We start from the raw sequence: 14,229 nt of genomic DNA, 5'->3' as shown, positions 1-14,229 counted from the left end.
CGAACCATTTTGGACACGTTTTTACCGATTTTTAAAAAAGTATCTGCGCTCGATGAGGTTTAACTTTTTCGAACACCGAACATTGTTTTGGTCACCAAATCGTCAATTTTTGTCTGATTTGGCTCATTTTTTGTAGGCAAGCTCTACTTGAGCCATAGTTAGGGATAAAATAAAAAATTTGGGCAGAGCGAACCTTTTCGGACACGTTTTTACCAATTTAATAAAAAAGTATCCGCGCTCGATGAGGCTTAATTTTTTCGAACACCGAACTTTGTTTTGATCAGCAAATCGTCAATTTCCGTCCGATTTGGCTCATTTTTTGCGGGCAAGCTCCACTTGAGCCATAATTGGGGATAAATTAAACAAATTGGGCAGAGCGAACCATTTTGGACACGTTTTTACAGATTTTCAAAAAAGTATCTGCGCTCCATGAGGTTTAACTTTTTCGAACACCGAACTTTGTTTTGGTCACCAAATCGTCAATTTTTGTCCGACTTGGCTCGTTTTTGTGGGCAAGCTCCACATGAGCCATAGTTGGGGATAAATTAAACAAATTGGGCAGAGCGAACCATTTTGGACACGTTTTTACAGATTTTCAAAAAAGTATCTGCGCTCCATGAGGTTTAACTTTTTCGAACACCGAACTTTGTTTTGGTCACCAAATCGTCAATTTTTGTCCGACTTGGCTCATTTTCTGTGGTCAAGGTCCACTTGAGCCATAGTAAAAAAATTGTGCAGAGCGAACCATTTTGGACACATTTTTACCGATTCTCGAAAAAGTATCCGCGCTCGATGAGGCTTAATTTTTTCGAACACTTAACATTGTTTTGGTCACCAAATCGTCAATTTTTGTCTGATTTGGCTCATTTTTTGTAGGCAAGCTCTACCGGAGCCATAATTGGGGATATAGTAAAAAAAAATTGGGCAGAGCGAACCATTTTGGACACGTTCTTGCCACTTTTCAAAAAAATATCCGCGTTCGATGAGGCTTAACTTTTTCGAACGCCGAACTTTGTTTTGGTAACCAAATCGTCAATTTTTGTCCGATTTGGCTCATTTTCTGTGGTCAAGGGCCACTTGAGCAATAGTAAAAAAATTGTGCAGAGCGAACCATTTTGAACACATTTTTACCGATTCTCAAAAAAGTATCCGCGCTCGATGAGGCTTAATTTTTTCGAACACTTAACATTGTTTTGGTCACCAAATCGTGAATTTTAATCCGATTTGGCTCATTTTTTGTGGGCAAGCTCTACTTGAGTCATAATTGCGGAAAAAGTAAAAAAAAATTGGGCAGAGCGAACCATTTTGGACACGTTTTTACCAATTTAAAAAAAAAGTATCCGCGCTCGATGAGGCTTAACTTTTTCGAACACCGAACATTGTTTTGGTCACCAAATCGTCAATTTTTGTCTGATTCGGCTCATTTTTTGTAGGCAACTTTGTTTTGATCAGCAAATCGTCAATTTCCGTCCGATTTGGCTCATTTTTTGCGGGCAAGCTCCACTTGAGCCATAGTTGAGTAAAAAGTAAAAAAATTGGGCAGACCGAACCATTTTGGACACGTTTTTACCGATTTTTAAAAAAGTATCTGCGCTCGATGAGGTTTAACTTTTTCGAACACCGAACATTGTTTTGGTCACCAAATCGTCAATTTTTGTCTGATTCGGCTCATTTTTTGTAGGCAACCTCTACTTGAGCCATAGTTAGGGATAAAATAAAAAATTTGGGCAGAGCGAACCTTTTCGGACACGTTTTTACCAATTTAAAAGAAAAGTATCCGCGCTCGATGAGGCTTAACTTTTTCGAACACCGAACTTTGTTTTGATCAGCAAATCGTCAATTTCCGTCCGATTTGGCTCTTTTTTTGCGGGCAAGCTCCACTTGAGCCATAGTTGGGTAAAAAGTAAAAAAATTGGGCAGACCGAACCATTTTGGACACGTTTTTACCGATTTTCAAAAAATTATCTGCGCTCGATGAGGTTTAATTTTTTCGAACACCGAACATTGCTTTGGTCACCAAATCGTCAATTTTTGTCCAATTTGGCTCGCTTTTGTGGGCAAGCTCCACTTGAGCCATAGTTGGGGATAAATTAAAAAAATAGGGCAGAGCGAACCATTTTGGACACGTTTTTACCGATTTTCAAAAAAGTATCCGCGCTCAATGAGGCTTAACTTTTTCGAACACCGAACTTTGTTTTGGTCACCAAATCGTCAATTTTTGTCCGACTTGGCTCATTTTCTGTGGTCAAGGGCCACTTGAGCAATAGTAAAAAAATTGTGCAGAGCGAACCATTTTGGTCACATTTTTACCGATTCTCAAAAAAGTATCCGCGCTCGATGAGGCTTAATTTTTTCGAACACTTAACATTGTTTTGGTCACCAAATCGTCAATTTTTGTCTGATTTGGCTCATTTTTTGTAGGCAAGCTCTACTTGAGCCATAGTAGGGGATAAAATTAAAAATTTGGGCAGAGCGAACCTTTTTGGACACGTTTTTACCAATTTAAAAAAAAAGTATCCGCGCTCGATGAGGCTTAACTTTTTCGAACACCGAACTTTGTTTTGATCAGCAAATCGTCAATTTCCGTCCGATTTGGCTCATTTTTTGCGGGCAAGCTCCACTTGAGCCGTAGTTGGGTAAAAAGTAAAAAAATTGGGCAGACCGAACCATTTTGGACACGTTTTTACCGATTTTCAAAAAAGTATCTGCGCTCGATGAGGTTTAACTTTTTCGAACACCGAACATTGTTTTGGTCACCAAATCGTCAATTTTTGTCCGATTTGGCTCATTTTTTTGTGGGCAAGCTCTACTTGAGCCATAATTGCGGATAAAGTAAAAAATTGGGCAGAGCGAACCATTTTGGACACGTTTTCACCAATTTTCCAAAAAAATATCCGCGTTCGATGAGGCTTAACTTTTTCGAACGCCGAACTTTGTTTTGGTAACCAAATCGTCAATATTTTTGACCGATTTGGCTCGTTTTTGTGGGCAAGCTCCACATGAGCCATAGTTGGGGATAAATTAAACAAATTGGGCAGAGCGAACCATTTTGGACACGTTTTTACAGATTTTCAAAAAAGTATCTGCGCTCCATGAGGTTTAACTTTTTCGAACACCGAACTTTGTTTTGGTCACCAAATCGTCAATTTTTGTCCGACTTGGCTCATTTTCTGTGGTCAAGGTCCACTTGAGCCATAGTAAAAAATTTGGGCAGAGCGAACCGTTTTGGACACGTTTTCACCAATTTTGCAAAAAAAAATCCGCGTTCGATGAGGCTTAACTTTTTCGAACCCCGAACTTTGTTTTGGTAACCAAATCGTCAATATTTTTGTCCGATTTGGCTCGTTTTTGTGGGCAAGCTCCACATTAGCCATAGTTGGGGTTAAATTAAACAAATTGGGCAGAGCGAACCATTTTGGACACGTTTTTACAGATTCTCAAAAAAGTATCCGCGCTCGATGAGGCTTAATTTTTTCGAACACTTAACATTGTTTTGGTCACCAAATCGTCAATTTTTGTCTGCTTTGGCTCATTTTTGGTAGGCAAGCTCTACTGGAGCCATAATTGGGGATATAGTAAAAAAATTGGGCAGAGCGAACCATTTTGGACACGTTCTTGCCAATTTTCAAAAAAATATCCGCGTTCGATGAGGCTTAACTTTTTCGAACGCCGAACTTTGTTTTGGTAACCAAATCGTCAATTTTTGTCCGATTTGGCTCGTTTTTGTGGGCAAGCTCCACTTGAGCCATAGTTGGGGATAAATTAAACAAATTGGGCAGAGCGAACCATTTTGGACACGTTTTTACCAATTTAAAAAAAAAGTATCCGCGCTTGATGAGGCTTAACTTTTTCGAACACCGAACTTTGTTTTGATCAGCAAATCGTCAATTTCCGTCCAATTTGGCTCATTTTTTGCGGGCAGGCTCCACTTGAGCCATAGTTGGGGATAAATTAAACAAATTGGGCAGAGCGAACCATTTTGGACACGTTTTTACCAATTTAAAAAAAAAGTATCCGCGCTCGATGAGGCTTAACTTTTTCGAACACCGAACTTTGTTTTGATCAGCAAATCGTCAATTTCCGTCCGATTTGGCTCATTTTTTGCGGGCAAGCTCCACTTGAGCCATAGTTGGTAAAAAGTAAAAAAAATTTGGGCAGAGCGAACCTTTTTGGACACGTTTTTACCAATTTAAAAAAAAGTATCCGCGCTCGATGAGGCTTAACTATTTCGAACACCGAACATTGTTTTGGTCACCAAATCGTCAATTTTTGTCCGACTTGGCTCATTTTCTGTGGTCAAGGGCCACTTGAGCAATAGTAAAAAAATTGTGCAGAGCGAACCATTTTGGACACATTTTTACCGATTCTCAAAAAAGTATCCGCGCTCGATGAGGCTTAATTTTTTCGAACACTGAACTTTGTTTTGGTCACCAAATCGTCAATTTTTGTCCGATTGGGCTCATTTTTTGCGGGCAAGCTCCACTTGAGCCATAGTTGGGTAAAAAAAAACAATTGGGCAGACCGAACCATTTTGAACACGTTTTTACCGATTTTCAAAAAATTATCTGCGCTCGATGAGGTTTAACTTTTTCGAACACCGAACATTGTTTTGGTCACCAAATCGTCAATTTTTGTCCGATTTGGCTCGCTTTTGTGGGCGAGCTCCACTTGAGCCATAGTTGGGGATAAATTAAACAAATTGGGAAGAGCGAACCATTTTGGACACGTTTTTACCGATTTTCAAAAAAGTATCCGCGATCGATGAGGCTTAACTTTTTCGAACACCGAACTTTGTTTTGGTAACCAAATCGTCAATTTTTGTCCGACTTGGCTCATTTTTTGTGGTCAAGGTCCACTTGAGCCATAGTAAAAAAAATTGTGCAGAGCTAACCATTTTGGACACATTTTTACCGATTCTCAAAAAAGTATCCGCGCTCGATGAGGCTTAATTTTTTCGAACACTTAACATTGTTTTGGTCACCAAATCGTGAATTTTAATCCGATTTGGCTCATTTTTTGTGGGCAAGCTCTACTTGAGTCATAATTGCGGAAAAAGTAAAAAAAAATTGGGCAGAGCGAACCATTTTGGACACGTTTTTACCGATTTTCAAAAAAGTATCCGCGCTTGATGAGGCTTAACTTTTTCGAACACCGAACTTTGTTTTGGTCACCAAATCGTCAATTTTTGTCCGACTTGGCTCATTTTCTGTGGTCAAGGTCCACTTGAGCCATAGTAAAAAAAATTGTGCAGAGCGAACCATTTTGGACACATTTTTACCGATTCTCAAAAAAGTATCCGCGCTCGATGAGGCTTAATTTTTTCGAACACTTAACATTGTTTTGGTCACCAAATCGTCAATTTTTGTCTGATTTGGCTCATTTTTTGTAGGCAAGCTCTAGTTGAGCCATAATTGGGGATATAGTGAAAAAATTGGGCAGAGCGAACCGTTTTGGACACGTTTTCACCAATTTTCCAAAAAAATATCCGCGTTTGATGAGGCTTAACTTTTTCGAACGCCGAACTTTGTTTTGGTAACCAAATCGTCAATTTTTGTCCCATTTGGCTCGTTTTTGTGGGCAAGCTCCCCTTGAGCCATAGTTGGTTATAAATTAAACAAATTGGGCAGAGCGAACCTTTTTGGACACGTTTTTACCAATTTAAAAAAAAAGTATCCGCGCTCGATGAGGCTTAACTTTTGCGAACACGGAACTTTGTTTTGGTCAGCAAATCGTCAATTTTTGTCCGACTTGGCTCATTTTCTGTGGTCAAGGGCCACTTGAGCAATAGTAAAAAAATTGTGCAGAGCGAACCATTTTGGACACATTTTTACCGATTCTCAAAAAAGTATCCGCGCTCGATGAGGCTTAATTTTTTCGAACACTTAACATTGTTTTGGTCACTAAATCGTCAATTTTTGTCTGATTTGGCTCATTTTTTGTAGGCAAGCTCTACTTGAGCCATAGTTGGGGATAAAATTGAAAATTTGGGCAGAGCGAACCTTTTTGGACACGTTTTTACCAATTTAAAAAAAAAGTATCCGCGCTCGATGAGGCTTAACTTTTTCGAACACCGAACTTTGTTTTGATCAGCAAATCGTCAATTTCCGTCAATTTCGTCAAATTTTATTAAACTAAAATTTAAATTAGTGTAAATCTGTGAGTTTCATTCCCAGGTTGCACTCAAACCTGTGTTTTCAAACAAAACTTAACACAAAGTTGATTCTATTTTATTTACTATGATTATCAGAACTATTAGGCTAAAAGCATTTGACAAACATGAATACAAGATTGCAATACAAAACTGTTATATATAAATTTTTTCCCATTACAAATAACTACGACAAAACAATTTTGAATGCCCCGATATTTGTTCGATCACCTAAGTTAAGCTACATTGGGCCTGGTTTGTACTCGGATGAGTGACGCTTGAGAACACTAGGTGTCGTAGGCTTCTTCTTTTGAGTGTTCAAACCACAGAGAATGATTATATTTGATATTTACTTAATTTAGAGCCACAAAAAGACTAGGTGATCGAAATAATCAAGGCTCATCGGGCGCGGATACCTTTTGAAAATTGATAATAACTTGTCCAAAATGGTTCGCTGAGTCCAATTTTTTTCTTTTATCCACAACATTTACTTTTTTGAAAATTGGTAAAAATTTGTCCAAAACGATTCGATACGCCCAACTTTTTTTAATCCATAATTATTGCTTAAGTGGAGCTTGCGCACAAAAGAAGAGCCAAATCGAACTAAAATTGACGATTTGGTGACCAAAACAAAGTTTGGTGATTGAAACAATTCAGCCTCATTGAGCGCGGACACTTTTTGTTAATGACAATTTCAGCAATAACCATTGCTTCAAACAGACCCCAGATACTTGTATAGGCCATTCTATTTGTTCCCCCGCTTGTGTTTACTGTATATTTGATATTTGGAACTGTCTCAGAAACATCAAAACTAATTGTAAAGTTTGACTTTATTAAACTAAAATTTAATTTAGTGTAAATCTGTGAGTTTCATTCCCAGGTTGCACTCAAACCTGTGTTTTCAACCAAAACTTATCACAAAGTTGATACTAATTTATTTACTATGATTATCAGAACTATTAGGCTAAAAGCATTTGACAAACATGAATGCAAGGTTGCAATACAATACTGTAATATATAAATTTTTCCCATTACAAATGACTACGACAAAACAATTTTGAATGCACCGATATTTGTTCGATCACCTAAGTTAAGCTACATTGGGCCTGGTTTGTACTCGGATGATTGACGCTTGAGAACACTAGGTGTTGTAGGCTTCTTCTTTTGAGTGTTCAAACCACAGAGAATGATTATATTTGATATTTACTTAATTTAGAGCCACAAAAAGACTAGGTGATCGAAATAATCAAGGCTCATCGGGCGCGGATACCTTTTGAAAATTGATAATAACTTGTCCAAAATGGTTCGCTGAGTCCAATTTTTTTCTTTTATCCACAACATTTACTTTTTTGAAAATTGGTAAAAATTTGTCCAAAACGATTCGATACGCCCAACTTTTTTAATACACAGCTATTGCTTAAGTGGCGCTTGCGCACAAAAGGAGAGCCAAATCGAACTAAAATTGACAATTTGGTGACCAAAACAAAGTTCGGTGATTGAAACAATTCAGCCTCATTGAGCGCGGACACTTTTTGTTAATGACAATTTCAGCAATAACCATTGCTCCAAACAGACCCCAGATACTTGTATAGGCCATTCTATTTGTTCCCCCGCTTGTGTTTACTGTATATTTGATATTTGGAACTGTCTCAGAAGCATCAAAACTAATTGTAAAGTTTGACTTTATTAAACTAAAATTGAAATTAGTGTAAATCTGTGAGTTTCATTCCCAGGTTGCACTCAAACCTGTGTTTTCAAACAAAATTTATCACAAAGTTGATACTAATTTATTTACTATGATTATCAGAACTATTAGGCTAAAAGAATTTGACAAACATGAATGCAAGATTGCAATACAATACTGTTATATATAAATTTTTTCCCATTACAAATGACTACGACAAAACAATTTTGAATGCCCCGATATTTGTTCGATCACCTAAGTTAAGCTACATTGGGCCTGGTTTGTACTCGGATGAGTGACGCTTGAGAACACTAGGTGTTGTAGGCTTCTTCTTTTGATTGTTCAAACCACAGAGAATGATTACATTTGATATTTACTTAATTTAGAGCCACAAAAAGACTAGGTGATCGAAATAATCAAGGCTCATCGGGCGCGGATACCTTTTGAAAATTGATAATAACTTGTCCAAAATGGTTCGCTGAGTCCAATTTTTTTCTTTTATCCACAACATTTACTTTTTTGAAAATTGGTAAAAATTTGTCCAAAACGATTCGATACGCCCAAATTTTTTAATCCACAACTATTGCTTAAGTGGAGCTTGCGCACAAAAGAAGAGCCAAATCGAACTAAAATTGACGATTTGGTGACCAAAACAAATCTCGGTGATTGAAACAATTAAGCCTCATTGAGCGCGGACACTTTTTGTTAATGACAATTTCAGCAATAACCATTGCTCCAAACAGACCCCAGATACTTGTATAGGCCATTCTATTTGTTCCCCCGCTTGTGTTTACTGTATATTTGATATTTGGAACTGTCTCAGAAACATCAAAACTAATAGTAAAGTTTGACTTTATTAAACTAAAATTTAAATTAGTGTAAATCTGTGAGTTTTATTCCCAGGTTCCACTCAAACCTGTGTTTTCAAACAAAACTTATCACAAAGTTGATACTAATTTATTTACTATGATTATCAGAACTATTAGGCTAAAAGCATTTGACAAACATGAATGCAAGATTGCAATACAATACTGTTATATATAAATTTTTTCCCATTACAAATGACTACGACAAAACAATTTTGAATGCCCCGATATTTGTTCGATCACCTAAGTGAAGCTACATTGGGCCTGGTTTGTACTCGGATGAGTGACACTTGAGAACACTAGGTGTTGTAGGCTTCTTCTTTTGAGTGTTCAAACCACAGAAAATGATTATATTTGATATTTACTTAATTTAGAGCCACAAAAAGACTAGGTGATCGAAATAATCAAGGCTCATCGGGCGCGGATACCTTTTGAAAATTGATAATAACTTGTCCAAATTGGTTCGCTGAGTCCAATTTTTTTCTTTTATCCACAACATTTACTTTTTTGAAAATTGGTAAAAATTTGTCAAAAACGATTCGATACGCCCAACTTTTTTTTATCCGCAACTATTGCTTAAGTGGAGCTTGCGCACAAAAGAAGAGCCAAATCGAACTAAAATTGACGATTTGGTGACCAAAACAAAGTTCGGTGATTGAAACAATTCAGCCTCATTGAGCGCGGACACTTTTTGTTAATGACAATTTCAGCAATAACCATTGCTCCAAACAGACCCCAGATACTTGTATAGGCCATTCTTTTTGTTCCCCCGCTTGTGTTTATTGTATATTTGATATTTGGAACTGTCTCAGAAACATCAAAACTAATTGTAATGTTTGACTTTATTAAACTAAAATTTAAATTAGTGTAAATCTGTGAGTTTCATTCCCAGGTTGCACTCAAACCTGTGTTTTCAAACAAAACTTATCACAAAGTTGATACTAATTTATTTACTATGATTATCAGAACTATTAGGCTAAAAGCATTTGACAAACATGAATGCAAGGTTGCAATACAATACTGTTATATATAAATTTTTCCCATTACAAATGACTACGACAAAACAATTTTGAATGCCCCGATATTTGTTCGATCACCTAAGTTAAGCTACATTGGGCCTGGTTTGTACTCGGATGAGTGACACTTGAGAACACTAGGTGTTGTAGGCTTCTTCTTTTGAGTGTTCAAACCACAGAGAATGATTATATTTGATATTTACTTAATTTAGAGCCACAAAAAGACTAGGTGATCGAAATAATCAAGGCTCATTGGGCGCGGATACCTTTTGAAAATTGATAATAACTTGTCCAAAATGGTTTGCTGAGTCCAATTTCTTTCTTTTATCCACAACATTTACTTTTTTGAAAATTGGTAAAAATTTGTCCAAAACGATTCGATACGCCCAACTTTTTTTTAATCCACAACTATTGCTTAAGTGGAGCTTGCGCACAAAAGAAGAGCCAAATCGAACTAAAATTGACGATTTGGTGACCAAAACAAAGTTCGGTGATTGAAACAATTCAGCCTCATTGAGCGCGGACAGTTTTTGCTAATGACAATTTCGGCAATAATCATTGCTCCAAACAGACCCCAGATACTTGTATAGGCCCTGCTTTTTGTTCCCCCGCTTGTGTTTACTGTACATTTGATATTTGGAACTGTCTCAGAAACATCAAAACTAATTGTAAAGTTTGACTTTATTAAACTAAAATTTAAATTAGTGTAAATCTGTGAGTTTCATTCCCAGGTTGCACTCAAACCTGTGTTTTCAAACAAAACTTATCACAAAGTTGATACTAATTTTTTTACTATGATTATCAGAACTATTAGGCTAAAAGCATTTGACAAACATGAATGCAAGATTGCAATACAATACTGTTATATATAAATTTTTTCCCATTACAAATGACTACGACAAAACAATTTTGAATGCCCCGATATTTGTTCGTTCACCTAAGTTAAGCTACATTGGGCCTGGTTTGTACTCGGATGAGTGACGCTTGAGAACACTAGGTGTTGTAGGCTTCTTCTTTTGAGTGTTCAAACCACAGAGATTGATTATATTTGATATTTACTTAATTTAGAGCCACAAAAAGACTAGGTGATCGAAATAGTCAAGGCTCATCGGGCGCGGATACCTTTTGAAAATTGATAATAACTTGTCCAAAATGGTTCGCTGAGTCCAATTTTTTTTCTTTTATCCACAACATTTACTTTTTTGAAAATTGGTAAAAATTTGTCCAAAACGATTCGATACGCCCAACTTTTTTTTAATCCACAACTATTGCTTAAGTGGAGCTTGCGCACAAAAGAAGAGCCAAATCGAACTAAAATTGACGATTTGGTGACCAAAACAAAGTTCGGTGATTGAAACAATTCAGCCTCATTGAGCGCGGACACTTTTTGTTAATGACAATTTCAGCAATAACCTTTGCTCCAAACAGACCCCAGATACTTGTATAGGCCATTCTATTTGTTCCCCCGCTTGTGTTTACTGTATATTTGATATTTGGAACTGTCTCAGAAAATCAAAACTAATTGTAAAGTTTGACTTTTTTAAACTAAAATTTAAATTAGTGTAAATCTGTGAGTTTCATTCCCAGGTTGCACTCAAACCTGTGTTTTCAAACAAAACTTATAACAAAGTTGATACTAATTTATTTACTATGATTATCAGAACTATTAGGCTAAAAGCATTTGACAAACATGAATGCAAGATTGCAATACAATACTGTTATATATAAATTTTTTCCCATTACAAATGACTACGACAAAACAATTTTGAATGCCCCGATATTTGTTCGATCACCTAAGTTAAGCTACATTGGGCCTGGTTTGTGCTCGGATGAGTGACGCTTGAGAACACTAGGTGGTGTAGGCTTCTTCTTTTGAGTGTTCAAACCACAGAGAATGATTATATTTGATATTTACTTAATTTAGAGCCACAAAAAGACTAGGTGATCGAAATAATCAAGGCTCATCGGGCGCGGATACCTTTTGAAAACTGATAATAACTTGTCCAAAATGGTTCGCTGAGTCCAATTTTTTTCTTTTATCCACAACATTTACTTTTTTGAAAATTGGTAAAAATTTGTCCAAAACGATTCGATACGCCCAACTTTTTTTAATCCACAACTATTGCTTAAGTGGAGCTTGCGCACAAAAGAAGAGCCAAATCGAACTAAAATTGACGATTTGGTGACCAAAACAAAGTTCGGTGATTGAAACAGTTCAGCCTCATTGAGCGCGGTCGCTTTTTGTTAATGACAATTTCAGCAATAACCATTGCTCCAAACAGAACCCCAGATACTTGTATAGGCCATTCTATTTGTTCCCCGCTTGTGTTTACTGTATATTTGATATTTGGAACTGTCTCAGAAACATCAAAACTAATTGTAAAGTTTGACTTTATTAAACTAAAATTTAAATTAGTGTAAATCTGTGAGTTTCATTCCCAGGTTGCACTCAAACCTGTGTTTTCAAACAAAACTTATCACAAAGTTGATACTAATTTATTTACTATGATTATCTGAACTATTATGCTAAAAGCATTTGACAAACATGAATGCAAGGTTGCAATACAATACTGTTATGTATAAATTTTTCCCATTACAAATGACTACGACAAAACAATTTAGAATGCCCCGATATTTGTTCGATCACCTAAGTTAAGCTACATTGGGCCTGGTTTGTACTCGGATGAGTGACGCTTGAGAACACTAGGTGTTGTAGGCTTCTTCTTTTTAGTGTTCAAACCACAGAGAATGATTATATTTGATATTTACTTAATTTAGAGCCACAAAAAGACTAGGTGATCGAAATAATCAAGGCTCATCGGGCGCGGATACCTTTTGAAAATTGATAATAACTTGTCCAAAATGGTTCGCTGAGTCCAATTTTTTTTTTATCCACAACATTTACTTTTTTGAAAATTGGTAAAAATTTGTCCAAAACGATTCGATACGCCCAACTTTTTTTTAATCCACAACTATTGCTTAAGTGGAGCTTGCGCACAAAAGAAGAGCCAAATCGAACTAAAATTGAAGATTTGGTGACCAAAACAAAGTTCGGTGATTGAAACAATTCAGCCTCATTGAGCGCGGACACTTTTTGTTAATGACAATTTCAGCAATAACCTTTGCTCCAAACAGACCCCAGATACTTGTATAGGCCATTCTATTTGTTCCCCCGCTTGTGTTTACTGTATATTTGATATTTGGAACTGTCTCAGAAACATCAAAACTAATTGTAAAGTTTGACTTTATTAAACTAAAATTTAAATTAGTGTAAATCTGTGAGTTTCATTCCCAGGTTGCACTCAAACCTGTGTTTTCAAACAAAACTTATCACAAAGCTGACACTAATTTATTTACTATGATTATCTGAACTATTAGGCTAAAAGCATTTGACAAACATGAATGCAAGGTTGCAATACAATACTGTTACGTATAAATTTTTCCCATTACAAATGACTACGACAAAACAATTTTGAATGACCCGATATTTGTTCAATCACCTAAGTTAAGCTACATTGGGCCTGGTTTGTACTCGGATGAGTGACGCTTGAGAACACTAGGTGTTGTAGGCTTCTTCTTTTTAGTGTTCAAACCACAGAGAATGATTATATTTGATATTTACTTAATTTAGAGCCACAAAAAGACTAGGTGATCGAAATAATCAAGGCTCATCGGGCGCGGATACCTTTTGAAAATTGATAATAACTTGTCCAAAATGGTTCGCTGAGTCCAATTTTTTTCTTTTATCCACAACATTTACTTTTTTGAAAATTGGTAAAAATTTGTCCAAAACGATTCGATACGCCCAACTTTTTTTTAATCCACAACTATTGCTTAAGTGGAGCTTGCGCACAAAAGAAGAGCCAAATCGAACTAAAATTGACGATTTGGTGACCAAAACAAAGTTCGGTGATTGAAACAATTCAGCCTCATTGAGCGCGGACACTTTTTGTTAATGACAATTTCAGCAATAACCATTGCTCCAAACAGACCCCAGATACTTGTATAGGCCATTCTATTTGTTCCCCCGCTTGTGTTTACTGTATATTTGATATTTGGAACTGTCTCAGAAACATCAAAACTAATTGTAAAGTTTGACTTTATTAAACAAAAATTTAAATTAGTGTAAATCTGTGAGTTTCATTCCCAGGTTGCACTCAAACCTGTGTTTTCAAACGAAACTTATCACAAAGTTGATACTAATTTATTTACTATGATTATCAGAACTATTAGGCTAAAAGCATTTGACAAACATGAATGCAAGGTTGCAATACAATACTGTTATATATAAATTTTTCCCATTACAAATGACTACGACAAAACAATTTTGAATGCCCCGATATTTGTTCGATCACCTAAGTTAAGCTACATTGGGCCTGGTTTGTACTCGGATGAGTGACGCTTGAGAACACTAGGTGTTGTAGGCTTCTTCTTTTGAGTGTTCAAACCACAGAGAATGATTATATTTGATATTTACTTAATTTAGAGCCACAAAAAGACTAGGTGATCGAAATA

At 36.3% G+C, this 14,229-nt stretch overlaps 1 protein-coding gene across 1 annotated transcript in view; it reads right to left on the bottom strand.

Annotated features, from left to right (window-relative positions):
* LOC142345914 (protein misato homolog 1-like) overlaps positions 1 to 14,229 on the bottom strand; it is a 129,293-nt gene that overhangs the window by 110,258 nt on the left and 4,806 nt on the right. The gene's annotated exons all lie outside the window — the stretch shown is intronic.

This window comes from Convolutriloba macropyga, chromosome 9, assembly GCF_964194025.1.
Source record: "Convolutriloba macropyga chromosome 9, txConMacr16.3, whole genome shotgun sequence".
In the NCBI taxonomy this organism is placed as follows: domain Eukaryota; kingdom Metazoa; phylum Xenacoelomorpha; order Acoela; family Convolutidae; genus Convolutriloba; species Convolutriloba macropyga.
Note: the sequence above shows the minus strand (reverse complement) of the source record. Positions and strands in the feature narration are given on the sequence as shown.